This window comes from Ranitomeya variabilis, chromosome 6 (assembly GCF_051348905.1).
Source record: "Ranitomeya variabilis isolate aRanVar5 chromosome 6, aRanVar5.hap1, whole genome shotgun sequence".
NCBI lineage: Eukaryota > Metazoa > Chordata > Amphibia > Anura > Dendrobatidae > Ranitomeya > Ranitomeya variabilis.
Genome location: NC_135237.1, coordinates 547307033 through 547321944, shown reverse-complemented (window position 1 = coordinate 547321944; position 14912 = coordinate 547307033). Strand labels below are relative to the sequence as shown.

General features: G+C 36.8%; 1 protein-coding gene across 2 annotated transcripts in view; it reads left to right on the top strand.

Annotated features, from left to right (window-relative positions):
- Nucleotides 1-2707: 2707 nt before the first annotated feature.
- The window catches only part of ASAP1 (ArfGAP with SH3 domain, ankyrin repeat and PH domain 1), a 220630-nt gene continuing 208425 nt past the window's right edge, over nt 2708-14912 (top strand). For both annotated transcript variants that reach the window (XM_077271238.1, XM_077271236.1), the window contains exon 1: nt 2708-2840. The gene's annotated coding sequence lies outside the window, so the exon portion shown is untranslated. The remainder of the gene's footprint in view (nt 2841-14912) is intronic.

Below are 14912 nucleotides of genomic sequence, written 5' to 3'. Positions count from 1 at the left end.
ACACCGTGATCACTGTGGTGGGGCCTGAGCTCAGGACTAACTGACCATAACCTGATCGTGGAGGAACACCGTGATCATTGTGGTGAGGGCTGATGTCAGGACTAACTGACCATAACCTGATTGTGGAGGAACACCGTGATCAATGTGGTGGGGCCTGAGCTCAGGACTAACCAACCATAACCTGATTGCGGAGGAACACCGTGATCACTGTGGTGGGGCCTGAGCTCAGGACTAACTGACCATCACCTGATTGCGGTGGAAGACCGTGATCATTGTGGTGGGGCCTGAGCTCAGGACTAACTGACCGTAACCTGATCGTGGAGGAACACCGTGATCATTGTGGTGAGGGCTGATCTCAGGACTAACTGACCATAACCTGATCGCGGAGGAACACCGTGATCACTGTGGTGGGGCCTGAGCTCAGGACTAACCGACCATAACCTGATTGAGGAGGAACGCCGTGATCACTGTGGTGGGGCCTGAGCTCAGGACTCAGCAACCGTAACCTGCTGGTGGAGGAAGACGGCTGATCATCCATTCGGCTGTTAGCTGAGAAGCCGGGAGTGAATGAGGAAGAAGAAGAACGGGGTTGCTGAGATCAGAGCTAAGGAGTCAGACAGCGAGAGAGGGAGGACAAACTTCTAAAAGGCAAACCTTATTGCATATAAACTCAACAGCAATAACACAATAAAATACTGTGTGATTCCCAAGTTGTGGGACGTGACAGGCCGGGATTAGGAGGTAATAGCCCTCTCCAGCAATCCTGGACATTTTCAAAACAGTGCTTACAAGCTGAAAGGTAAAAAGCTTGTAAGTACAGCACATGTACTGTTATCTATCAGCTGTGGTCGGTCTCCAAAGCAACGAGTTGTAGATGAAAGTGGTAATATCTCAAGAATGGCAGAAAATCTTAACAAGCAGCAAATTGCAAATTTGCTTCAATTTACAAACACTATCCGACAATATCCATTTACGAAGATGGGAATATCACTTTAAATGCTAAAACAGGTTATTAAATGGTACAAAAAATATATAATATGAATGAATTCAATCAATTACATAATTTGGGAACTAATTAACTTGAGTACCCATGAATAAAAGATATGAAAGAATGTATTAATTAATTAAATTCATTGATAGTATATTTTCACCATTTAATAATCAGTTTCATTCATGCATTTACATTTGACAAGTTCTCCAATGTTGTCATTAACTATGTAACACATCAGAGAACAAATGGTGAAAATTATAATATGATTATTATTATATTATAATATGATTATAATACGAAATTAGAAAATGAATCAGATAGAAAAGGTATGAAAAAAGGAATGAATTAACAATGTATGAAGAATGAGCATTATTACATGCTAAAATCAGGTTATTAAATGCTAAAAAAATATTATTAATGAATTCCATTAAATAACTAGAAGATTAATGAATTAAAAAGAAGACATGAATCAAAGGAATTAATTTGTTAGAAAATGTATGAATAGGACTCCCAAGGACTGAATTAATTAATTAGCAATCAATCAGATTATTGTTTCTTTGTACATGCCATCTATTTCATTGTCAAAGCGGAACAGAATCTCAGGTTGGAACTGATGGCAGATATGCAACAGATACAGACCTATTTGTGTGCAGGAGGAGCTGACACTTTTCTTACAGTAGATGGTGATGTTGTTACTGTTATATGCTTAGTTGAATGTAATGCATATACTTGTTGTACTTTGGTTTCACTTTCTCTCTGGTAAAAGGTCTTTCAGACTTCCTGTTATGCTGTATTAAGAAGCTGATGCATGTACCTCATGTTCTGTGTAGATAAAAGTTGAATTACCCAATATAATCTGCTCTCACAAGTTTCTTCTGCGACCAAACTATACAACAGGAACACTACATGGCTTAAAAATACCCCACAAAGTCTACACTCCCTGCTTTTCATTTCTGCTGCAAAATGGCAAATTTTGACTTTCGCAGATCTGTTTTAAGGATTTTGGTGAGCAATTAAATATGCAAATTGTCTCGTTAGAGAGGAAGAAGACTAGAACTCCAGCACGACCTATTGGAAGCAGCGATCTAGAGTTCTAGTCCTCTTTCTCTCTGAAGAGACAATTTGCACATTTCATTACCCAGGGGAGCATTCATGGCTTATAAGTCATGCCAGGCTAGGCATGTCATGCTCAACAAGGAAAATCATTACCCCCTTTAGATCACAAATTGTAAAATCTGCCACACATAACAATAATAAGTAAAAAAAAAATAGCAATTTTTTTTTTTTTTAGGAAATATTGCAAATTTCTGCAGCAGATTTTTCCAACAAGAGACGCTAAGTGTGAAGTAAGGCATGACTTGGTCTGGAGTAACTTCCAGGCCTCCGCAGATCAATATGTGGGGCTATCCCTCGCAGTCGCAGCTCTGCAGGACACTTGTAAGGGGAGATGCCTTTTCCTTGGTCCTGTATCTCTCCCTGGCTCTGGAATGTGCAGTTTAGTCTTCAGATTTCCTGTTGGACTGTATAGATTTCCTGAAATCCGTGCTTTGCACCCTAGGGCTTTCCAGGCCGGCTCTCCCTCTCGCTCCCTCTCTCCTTCCTCTCTCACATGGTAGATTTTCCTTCCTGTTCTCCTCCAGCTGAAGTGTGAGCGGACAGTGAATGGATGCGCTCCATAGGTGCCTGTGCTAGGAATTCGCAGGATCTGCACCTCTCTACATGGGATATCTGGATTACTCGTCCTCACATTCCTCCTTGGGGCTTTTTTTCTGCATCATTGTATCATGGAATAATGGGTTTTACTCCGGCGCACAAACTTGGAATGGAAAATCGACCTGAACATATCCTGGTGAGTTCTGCTCCGGCTAGGCGTGGGTTTCCTATTGTGTTAACTTTACCAAAAGTGAAAGACTATATTCAGATGTAGCAGAGCTGAATTTGTCAAGGAATTGTGCCTTTTGTGCATTGGGGGAACTTTTTCTGCAGTCCTGTGCAAACCACAAATGTCCTACAACCTTGTAATATCCCCTAGGACTGCAACATACTCAGCTCTGCTGCATCTGACTAACACAGTTGCTTTTTGTCATTTTAAAATGCATGTGATGGTTATGCTTTTCCCATATACTGTGATATAATCCCAAAAGGTAATATTGCAATGGATCCCTGACCTGTGATACCTCCCTGGGTTAATCTGCAGTCCTATGTAGAACATATATAATGTGCAAAAGTCCAGGAAAGTCATTATTCCGGCAACTCAACTCTGCTGCATCTGACAAACACAGCTCTGTAGTATCCAGCTCAATAGGGCTACAGTGTTTGTTATCTATCTACCTATCTATCTATCTATCTATCTATCTATCTATCTATCTATCTATCTATCTATCTATCTATCTATCTGTCTATCCATATTATCTATCTATTATCTATCTATCTATTATCTATCTATTATCTATCATCTATCTATTATCTATCTATTATCTATGTATATTATCTATCTATTATCTATCTATCTATTATCTATCTATCTATTATCTATCTATGTATCTATTATCTATCTATCTATCTATCTATCTATCTATCTATCTCAATTTATTATCTATTATCTATCTATGATCTATCTATTATCTATCATCTATCTATCTATTATCTATCTATCAATCTATCTATCTATTATCTATCATATGGGGATATCATGCTATAGAAAAGCTCCATATACTATGCTGCCATACAGTGATCAAAAGTGGTTCCTCTAGGGTGCAAATGCGAATGATACCATCATGCAGTGCCCAAATAGTAGTGCCATTTAATGTCCTATAATACTAATGTTATTCAATGCCCAATATTAAGTGGCATATACTATACCACTGCCATATAGTTACAGTGGCATGTAAAGGTTTGGGCACCACTGGTTGACATTACTGTAATTGTGAACAAATAAGCAAGTTGAAGATGAAATGACCTCTAAAAGGCCTAAAGTTAAAGATAAACCATTTCCTTTGTATTTTAGGCAGAAAAAAATATATATACTGTATATATATAGTGATTTTTTTTTTTTCATTTAAAAAATTAGAAAAAGGGAAATGGGTAGATGCAAACGTTTGAGCACCCTTGGAGATTTATGTGATCAGATAACTTAGGGTTATGGCATGTTCACGATCATCGCTAGGAAAGGCCAGGTGATCCAAATTTCGCAGCTTTATAATAACTCAGCCTCCTCTATCCTTGTGCCAAAAAACAGTAGCCATGGGTTCTGCTAAGCAGATGCCTAGCACTCTGAAAATGAAAATGGTGGAGGCCACAAAGCAGGAGAAGACTATAAAGAAGATAGCAAAGCGTTTTCAAGTTGCCCTTTTATCAGTTCAAAATATAATTAAGAAATGGCAGTTATCAGGAACAGTGGAGGTCAAGATAAGGTCTGGAAGATCAAGCAAAATTTCTGTGAGAGCTGCTCCTAGGATTTCTAGATAGGCAAATCAGGACCCCCATTTGACTGCAAATGGGAAAAAAAAAAGATTTAGCAGACTCTGCAGTTATGGTACATTGTTCTACTGTTCAGAGACACCTGCACAAATATGGCCTTCATGGAAGAGTCATCAGAAGAAAACCTCTCTTGCTCCTTCACCATAAAATTCAGCAACAGAAATATGCAAAAGAACATCAAAGAAGCCTGATGCATTTTGGAAACAAGTCCTGTGAACCGATGGGGGTTAAAATATAACTGTTTGGCCACAATGATAAATGGTATGTGTAAAGAAAACCAGCTGGAGTTGTGAAGTTGAAAAGCGGATGTCTTCTACAAATGGATAATGATCCTAAACACATGTCAAAATCCACCATAAGCGACCTCAAAATGCACATGCTGAAGGTTTTACAATGGCCCTCACAGTCCCCTGATCTGAACATCATTTAAAATTTTTTATTTGTTTCCTGAGATGGCCAGAGCTTAAAATGGTTGTCTTCAATTTATTATTATTTTTTATTTTTTTCTTAAATGCATGTATTTCGGGCTTTATATCATTTTTGCAATTTTGTTTAATTGAAAGTTTGACACAATTTTGCTTTACAGGCTCCTTCTTTAAACTTTGATGTGATCTATAGTCATTAATCAGCTGTTAGGAGCTAAGAAAAATATGGAAAAGGGAGTTACAAACTCCCTGTCATACCATCATAGTTAGCTGACTGATGGATTCTCAGTTTACTCATTCTGCAGCCAGTAATAGACAGTGCAACACAGAGGCTGTAGAAGGCAAATAGTGATGAGCGAGCGTGCTCGGATAAGGTGTTATCCGAGCATGCTCGTGTCCTAATCGAGTATTTCAGCGTGTTGGAAAGATATATCTGAGTCCCCGTGGCTGCATGTCTCATGGCTGTTCAACAGCCTGTTTGTTAGACAATCCCTGCATGTGTAGCAGCTGTCGAACAGCCGAGAGACGTGGAGCCGCGGGGACTCAACCATATTTTTTGAGCATGCAGAAGACACTCGGTTAGGACACAAGTATTTTAAAACTTCTGGAAGTAACGAGAGGCTCTAAAATGGTGAGGAATCAAACTCTGTACTGCTGGAACAGCCTGTGAACATTTCTTCTGATGATTGTACCTGGTAAACTGTTGATGTTCTCACTATTGATTTTCTGACATCAGGAGGAGCCATTTATATATATACAGTGCAGTTAGATAGGGATCCCATGGAGCTGGAAACCATGGAGAGGCAATTATCCACTGGTGGAGCCTCCAGATAAAAGTGCTTGGACTACTTGTGTAGTAAAAGCCGGTAATGGTAGATCTTGGGATGAGTCCTGATTTACATCACACATCTATTACCAGAAAATGACCCCGGTACTTAGTGATCTCTTCATGTACTAAATATCTGTTCCATAAAGGGAGCGCTGAGTGCACATATTCCAGGATTGCATGGTAATAGATAGGGTTCTTGTACGTAGGGGCAGTATTATAGTAGTTATATTCTTGTACATAGGGGCAGTATTATAGTAGTTATATTCTTGTACGTAGGAGCAGTATTATAGTAGTTATATTCTTGTACATAGGAGTAGTATTATAGTAGTTATATTCTTGTCCATAGGGGGCAGTATTATAGTAGTTATTTTCTTGTACATAGGGGGCAGTATTATAGTAGTTATTTTCTTGTACATAGGGGCAGTATTATAGTAGTTATATTCTTGTACATAGGAGCAGTGTTATAGTAGTTATATTCTTGTACATAGGGGCAGTATTATAGTAGTTATATTCTTGTCCATAGGGGGCAGTATTATAGTAGTTATTTTCTTGTACATGGGGGGCAGTATTATAGTAATTATTTTCTTGTACATAGGGGCAGTATTATAGTAGTTATATTCTTGTACATAGGAGCAATATTATAGTAGTTATATTCTTGTACATAGGAGCAGTATTATAGTAGTTATATTCTTGTACATAGGGGCAGTATTATAGTAGTTATATTCTTGTACATAGGGGGCAGTATTATAGTAGTTATATTCTTGTACATAGGAGCAGTATTATAGTAGTTATATTCTTGTACATAGGAGCAGTATTATAGTAGTTATATTCTTGTACATAGGGGGCAGTATTATAGTAGTTATATTCTTGTACATAGGGGCAGTATTATAGTAGTTATATTCTTGTACATAGGGGCAGTATTATAGTAGTTATATTCTAGTACATAGGAGCAGTATTATAGTAGTTATTTTCTTGTACATAGGAGCAGTATTATAGTAGTTATATTCTTGTACATAGGGGGCAGTATTATAGTAGTTATATTCTTGTACATAGGGGACAGTATTATAGTAGTTATATTCTTGTACATAGGAGCAGTATTATAGTAGTTATATTCTTGTACATAGGAGCAGTATTATAGTAGTTATATTCTTGTACATAGGGGGCAGTATTATAGTAGTTATATTCTTGTACATAGGGGCAGTATTATAGTAGTTATATTCTTGTACATAGGGGCAGTATTATAGTAGTTATATTCTAGTACATAGGAGCAGTATTATAGTAGTTATTTTCTTGTACATAGGAGCAGTATTATAGTAGTTATATTCTTGTACATAGGGGGCAGTATTATAGTAGTTATATTCTTGTACATAGGGGACAGTATTATAGTAGTTATATTCTTGTATATAGAAGCAGTATTATAGTAGTTATTTTCTTGTACATAGGAGCAGTATTATAGTAGTTATATTCTTGTACATAGGAGCAGTATTATAGTAGTTATATTCTTGTACATAGGGGCAGTATTATAGTAGTTATATTCTTGTACATAGGGGGCAGTATTATAGTAGTTATATTCTTGTACATAGGAGCAGTATTATAGTAGTTATATTCTTGTACATAGGAGCAGTATTATAGTAGTTATATTCTTGTACATAGGGGCAGTATTATAGTAGTTATATTCTTGTAAATACGGGCAGTATTATAGTAGTTTTATTCTTGTACATAGGGGCAGTATTCTAGTAGTTATATTCTTCTACATGATGCAGTATTATAGTAGTTATATTCTTGTACATAGGGACAGTATTATAGTAATTATATACTTGTATATAGGGGGCAGTATTATAGTAGTTATATTCTTGTACATAGGAGAAGTATTATAGTAGTTACTGTATATTCTTGTATATAGGGACAGTATTATAGTAGTTATATTCTTGTACATAGGGGGCAGTATTATAGTAGTTATATTCTTGTACATAGGAGCAGTATTATAGCAGTTATATTCTTCTACATGATGCAGTATTATAGCAGTTATATTCTTGTACATAGGAGCAGTATTATAGTAGTTATATTCTTGTAAATAGGAGCAGTATTATAGCAGTTATATTCTTCTACATGATGCAGTATTATAGCAGTTATATTCTTGTACATAGGGCAGTATTATAGTAGTTATATTCTTGTACATAGGGGCAGTATTATAGTAGTTATATTCTTGTACATAGGGGCAGTATTATAGTAGTTATATTCTTGTACATAGGAGCAGTATTATAGTAGTTATATTCTTGTACATATGAGCAGTATTATAGTAGCTATATTCTTGTACATAGGGCAGTATTATAGTAGTTATATTCTTGTACATAGGAGCAGTATTATAGTAGTTATATTCTTGTACATAGGAGCAGTATTATAGTAGTTATATTCTTGTACATAGGGCAGTATTATAGTAGTTATATTCTTGTATATAGGAGCAGTATTATAGCAGTTATACTCTTGTACATAGGAGCAGTATTATAGTAGTTATTTTCTTGTACATAGGAGCAGTATTATAGTAGTTATATTCTTGTACATAGGGGGCAGTATTATAGTAGTTATATTCTTGTATATAGAAGCAGTATTATAGTAGTTATTTTCTTGTACATAGGAGCAGTATTATAGTAGTTATATTCTTGTACATAGGGGCAGTATTATAGTAGTTATATTCTTGTACATAGGGGGCAGTATTATAGTAGTTATATTCTTGTACATATGAGCAGTATTATAGTAGTTATATTCTTGTACATAGGAGCAGTATTATAGTATTTATATTCTTGTACATAGGAGCAGTATTAAAGCAGTTATATTCTTGTACATAGGAGCAGTATTAAAGCAGTTATATTCTTCTACATGATGCAGTATTATAGCAGTTATATTCTTGTACATAGGGCAGTATTATAGTAGTTATATTCTTGTACATAGGGGCAGTATTATAGTAGTTATATTCTTGTACATAGGGGCAGTATTATAGTAGTTATATTCTTGTACATAGGAGCAGTATTATAGTAGTTATATTCTTGTACATAGGAGCAGTATTATAGTAGCTATATTCTTGTACATAGGGGCAGTATTATAGTAGTTATATTCTTGTACATAGGAGCAGTATTATAGTAGTTATATTCTTGTACATAGGAGCAGTATTATAGTAGTTATATTCTTGTACATAGGAGCAGTATTATATTAGTTATATTCTTTTACATAGGAGCAGTATTATAGTAGTTATATTCTTGTACATAGGGGCAGTATTATAGTAGTTATATTCATGTATATAGGAGCAGTATTATAGTAGTTATATTCTTGTACATAGGAGCAGTATTATAGTAGTTATATTCTTGTACATAGGAGCAGTATTATAGTAGTTATATTCTTGTACATAGGAGCAGTATTATAGTAGTTATATTCATGTATATAGGAGCAGTATTATAGTAGTTATATTCTTGTACATAGGAGCAGTATTATAGTAGTTATATTCTTGTACATAGGAGCAGTATTATAGTAGTTATATTCTTGTACATAGGAGCAGTATTATAGTAGTTATATTCATGTATATAGGAGCAGTATTATAGTAGTTATATTCTTGTACATAGGGAGCAGTATTATAGTAGTTATATTCTTGTACATAGGAGCAGTATTATAGTAGTTATATTCTTGTACATAGGAGCAGTATTATAGTAGTTATATTCTTGTACATAGGAGCAGTACTATAGTAGTTATATTCTTGTACATAGGAGCAGTATTATAGTAGTTATATTCTTGTACATAGGAGCAGTATTATAGTAGTTATATTCTTGTACATAGGAGCAGTATTATAGTAGTTATATTCTTGTACATAGGGGCAGTATTATAGTAGTTATATTCTAGTACATAGGAGCAGTATTATAGTAGTTATTTTCTTGTACATAGGAGCAGTATTATAGTAGTTATATTCTTGTACATAGGAGCAGTATTATAGTAGTTATATTCTTGTACATAGGAGCAGTATTATAGTAGTTATATTCTTGTACATAGGAGCAGTATTATAGTAGTTATATTCTTGTACATAGGAGCAGTATTATAGTAGTTATATTCTTGTACATAGGGGCAGTATTATAGTAGTTATATTCTTGTACATAGGAGCAGTATTATAGTAGTTATATTCTTGTACATAGGGGGCAGTATTATAGTAGTTATATTCTTGTACATAGGAGCAGTATTATAGTAGTTATATTCTTGTACATAGGAGCAGTATTATAGTAGTTATATTCCTGTATATAGGGGAAGTAGTTATCATATTTCCTCCTTTTTACCAATACGTTTAGTCTTCATTATAGATATGATGTTGTGCTGTAAATTGTTAATCAGATGCAGAGATTTCCCTTAAGCGTTTCTCTGGCAGGGTTTCCTAATACTGGTGTATAATTGGGGGGAGGGTGGGTTTTTAGATTCTTACTCTGCTCTTTGGAATTCATGTTAACAAATCATTTGGTGGATAATTTGAGAAATGTAAACTTTTGGTTCAGACGTCAATGTTTCTGCAGACCTCACCCCTCGCGGGGTTATCCAGAAGAAATTACTACTGGGATTATGTCCCTGAAGGAGGCGATTGTCTATCTAAACGCTTTACATTGTAGAAACCAGCATGTCAGGGACCCTTGTGACCATGTTTTAAGAAGATCCAGAAGATTGATTGTTCTTGTGTACCTGGCAACTCTCCAAACTGTAATTAAGAAGTACAGGGAGCTCATTAGCTCAGCTCATGTCCTCTCTATTACATGCCTGCAACTGGGCAAAAGTAGAATCACCGCTGATTTGCAGATGTTCCAGAGCTGACTTTGTGAAAAACACAAGACGGCAAAACAATAACGTGTGAAAAAGGCCTAGCGTAGTATCCTTGGTTTGTCTGCAGTCCCATGTAAAACCACAGATATCTGTGAATTGTGTCCAATGAAGAACTCAGAACTCTTACATTTTTAGATTAGTGATGTTTCCCACTTAGTCATTGGACCAAATGTAGTCATAGGTTATATAGTGCGGCCTTCTGGACATGTTACATTTCGCAATCATGTAAACCGTTCGTGCCTTGTTTCTAAATACAGCACTTTTCCAACTTTTTTTGTGCTATACTTATTTATGGACCATTTCCCCATCCTGGCACAGGAAGCCGCTCATAGTTGTCTGCTCATCCAGCATCTTGTGAAAACCACTTCAGAAAACATATACTATTCTTGTGCTGACACGTAGAAGTAGAAATGTCCAGCGCCTACGGAGTGGTGCACAATGGCTGGAATCAGGGGTGAAACTGCGTCATTCAAAAGCGCCGTCCTGTAATTTTTTTTTTCAGTCTGCATTGGAGGATTCCAGCATAGCCTAATATATATATATACAGTACAGACCAAAAGTTTGGACACACCTTCTCATTTAAAGATTTTTCTGTATTTTCATGACTATGAAAATTGTACATTCACACTGAAGGCATCAAAACTATGAATTAACACACGTGGAATTATATACTTAACAAAAAAGTGTGAAACAACTGAAATTATCTCTTATATTCTAGGTTCTTCAAAGTAGCCACCTTTTGCTTTGATGACTGCTTTGCACACTCTTGGCATTCTCTTGATGAGCTTCAAGAGGTAGTCACCGGGAATGGTCTTCCAACAATCTTGAAGGAGTTCCCAGAGATGCTTAGCACTTGTTGGCCCTTTTGCCTTCACTCTGCGGTCCAGCTCACCCCAAACCATCTCGATTGGGTTCAGGTCTGGTGACTGTGGAGGCCAGGTCATCTGGTGTAGCTCCTCATCACTCTCCCTCTTGGTCAAATAGCCCTTACACAGCCTGGAGGTGTGTTTGGGGTCATTGTCCTGTTGAAAAATAAATGATGGTCCAACTAAACGCAAATCGGATGGAATAGCATGTCGCTGCAAGATGCTGTGGTAGCCATGCTGGTTCAGTATGCCTTCAATTTTGAATAAATCCCCAACAGTGTCATCAGCAAAGCACCCCCACACCATCACACCTCCTCCTCCATGCTTCACGTTGGGAACCAGGCATGTAGAGTCCATCCGTTCACTTTTTCTGCGTCGCCCAAAGATACGGTGGTTGGAACTAAAGATCTCAAATTTGGACTCATCAGACTAAAGCACCGATTTCCACTGGTCTAATGTCCATTCCATGTGTTCTTTAGCCCAAACAAGTCTCTTCTGCTTGTTGCCTGTCCTTAGCAGTGGTTTCCTAGCAGCTATTTTACCATGAAGGCCTGCTGCACAAAGTCTCCTCTTAACAGTTGTTGTAGAGATGTGTCTGCTGCTAGAACTCTGTGTGGCATTGACCTGGTCTCTAATCTGAGCTGCTGTTAACCTGCGATTTCTGAGGCTGGTGACTCGGATAAACTTATCCTCAGAAGCAGAGGTGACTCTTGGTCTTCCTTTCCTGGGGCGGTCCTCATGTGAGCCAGTTTCTTTGTAGCGCTTGATGGTTTTTGCAACTGCACTTGGGGACACTTTCAAAGTTTTCCCAATTTTTCGGACTGACTGACCTTCATTTCTTAAAGTAATGATGGCCACTCATTTTTTCTTTACTTAGCTGCTTTTTTCTTGCCATAATACAAATTCTAGCAGTCTATTCAGTAGGACTATCAGCTGTGTATCCACCAGACTTCTGCTCAACACAACTGATGGTCCCAACCCCATTTATAAGGCAAGAAATCCCACTTATTAAACCTGACAGGGCACACCAGTGAAGTGAAAACCATTCCCGGTGACTACCTCTTGAAGCTCATCAAGAGAATGCCAAGAGTGTGCAAAGCAGTCATCAAAGCAAATGGTGGCTACTTTGAAGAACCTAGAACATAAGACATAATTTCAGTTGTTTCACACTTTTTTGTTAAGTATATAATTCCACATGTGTTAATTCATAGTTTTGATGCCTTCAGTGTGAATGTACAATTTTCATGAAAATACAGAAAAATCTTTAAATGAGAAGGTGTGTCCAAACTTTTGGTCTGTACTGTGTGTATATATATATATATATATATATATATATATATATATATATATATATATATATATAGGTATATGAAAAAGTTTGGGCTCCCCTATTAATCTTAAGCTTAATGTTTTTCTAAAAATTGTTTTTTTTTGCAACAGCTATTTCTGTTTCATATATCTAATAACTGTTGGACACAGTAATGTTTCTGCCTTGAAAAAGTGATTGGCCCCCATAAAACATAAATTAACTGTGGTTTATCACATCTTTGGGAAGCTGAGTTAAAATTCCCCAGCCACATCCAGGCCTAATTACTGCCACATCTGTTCTAAATCAAGAAATCACTTAAATAGGACCTGCCTGACAAAGACTATACAGTTATATGAAAAAGTTTGGGCACCCCTATTAATCTTAAGCTTAATGTTTTCTAAAAATTATTTTTTTGCAACAGCTATTTCAATTTCATATATCTAATAACTGTTGGACACAGTAATGTTTCTGCCTTGAAATGAGGTTTATTGTACTAACAGAAAATGTGCAATCTGCATTCAAACAAAATTTGACAGGTGCATAAGTATGGGCACCTCACCAGAAAAGTGACATTAATATTTAGTAGATCCTCCTTTTGCAAAAATAACAGCCTCTAGTCGCTTCCTGTAGCTTTTAATGAGTTCCTGGATCCTGGATGAAGGTATTTTTGACCATTCCTCTTTACAAAACAATTCCAGTTCAGTTAAGTTTTATGGTCGCCGAGCATGGACAGCCCTCTTCAAATGATCCCACAGATGTTCAATGATATTCAGGTCTGGGAACTGGGATGGCCATTCCAGAACAGTGTAATTGTTCCTCTGCATGAATGCCTGAGTAGATTTGGAGCGGTGTTTTGGATCATTTTCTTGCTGAAAGATCCATCCCCTGCGTAACTTCAACTTTGTCACTGATTCATGAACATTATTGTCAAGAATCTGCTGATACTGAGAGGAATTCATGCGTCCTCCAACTTTAACAAGATTCCCGGTGCCGGCATTGGCCACACAGCCCCAAAGCATGATGGAACCTCCACCAAATTTTACTGTGGGTAGCAAGTGTTTTTCTTGGAATGCTGTGTTTTTGGCCGCCATGCATAACGCCTTTTTGTATGACCAAACAACTCAATCTTGGTTTCATCAGTCCACAGGACCTTCTTCCAAAAAGAAATTGGCTTCTCCAAATGTGCTGTTGCATACCTCAGCCGACTCTGTTTGTGGCGTGCTTGCAGAAACGGCTTCTTTCGCATCACTCTCCCATACAGCGTCTCCTTGTGCAAAGTGCGTTGTATAGTTGACTGATGCACAGTGACACCATCTGCAGCAAGTTGATGCTGCAGATCTCTGGAGGTGGCCTGAGGATTGTCCTTCACTGATCTCACCATTCTTCTTCTCTGCCTTTCTGATGTTTTTCTTGGCCTGCCACTTCTGGCCTTAACAAGAACTGTACCTGTGTTCTTCCATTTCCTTACTATGTTCCACACAGTGGAAATTGACAGGTTAAATCTCTGAGACAGCTTTTTGTATCCTTCCCCTGAACAACTATGTTGAATAATCTTTGTTTTCAGATTATTTGACAGTTGTTTTGAGGAGCCCATGATGCCACTCTTCAGAGGAGATTCAAACAGGAGAACAACTTGCAAGTGGCCACTTTAAGTAGCTTTTCTCATGATTGCATACACCTGGCTATGAAGTTCAAAGCTCAATGAGGTTACAAAATGAAAAAAAGTGCTTTAGTAAGTCAGTAAAAAGTAGGTAGGAGTATTTAAAACAAGAAAATGATAAGGGTGCCCATACTTATGCACCTGTCAAATTTTGTTTGAATGCAGATTGCACATTTTCTGTTAGTACAATAAACCTCATTTCAAGGCAGAAACATTACTGTGTCCAACAGTTATTAGATATATGAAACTGAAATAGCTGTTGCAAAAAAACAATTTTTATAAAACATTAAGCTTAAGATTAATAGGGGTGCCCAAACTTTTTCATATAACTGTGTATATATATATATATATATATATATATATATATATATATATATATATAGACTAGCTGTACTACCCGGCTTCGCCCGGGTTAATGACTGCTGTTAGCAAAATAGAATGTGTTAACAAAAATTTATTCTGCACACAAAAACCACAAAACAAATAGATAGAAATGTAATTATTAAA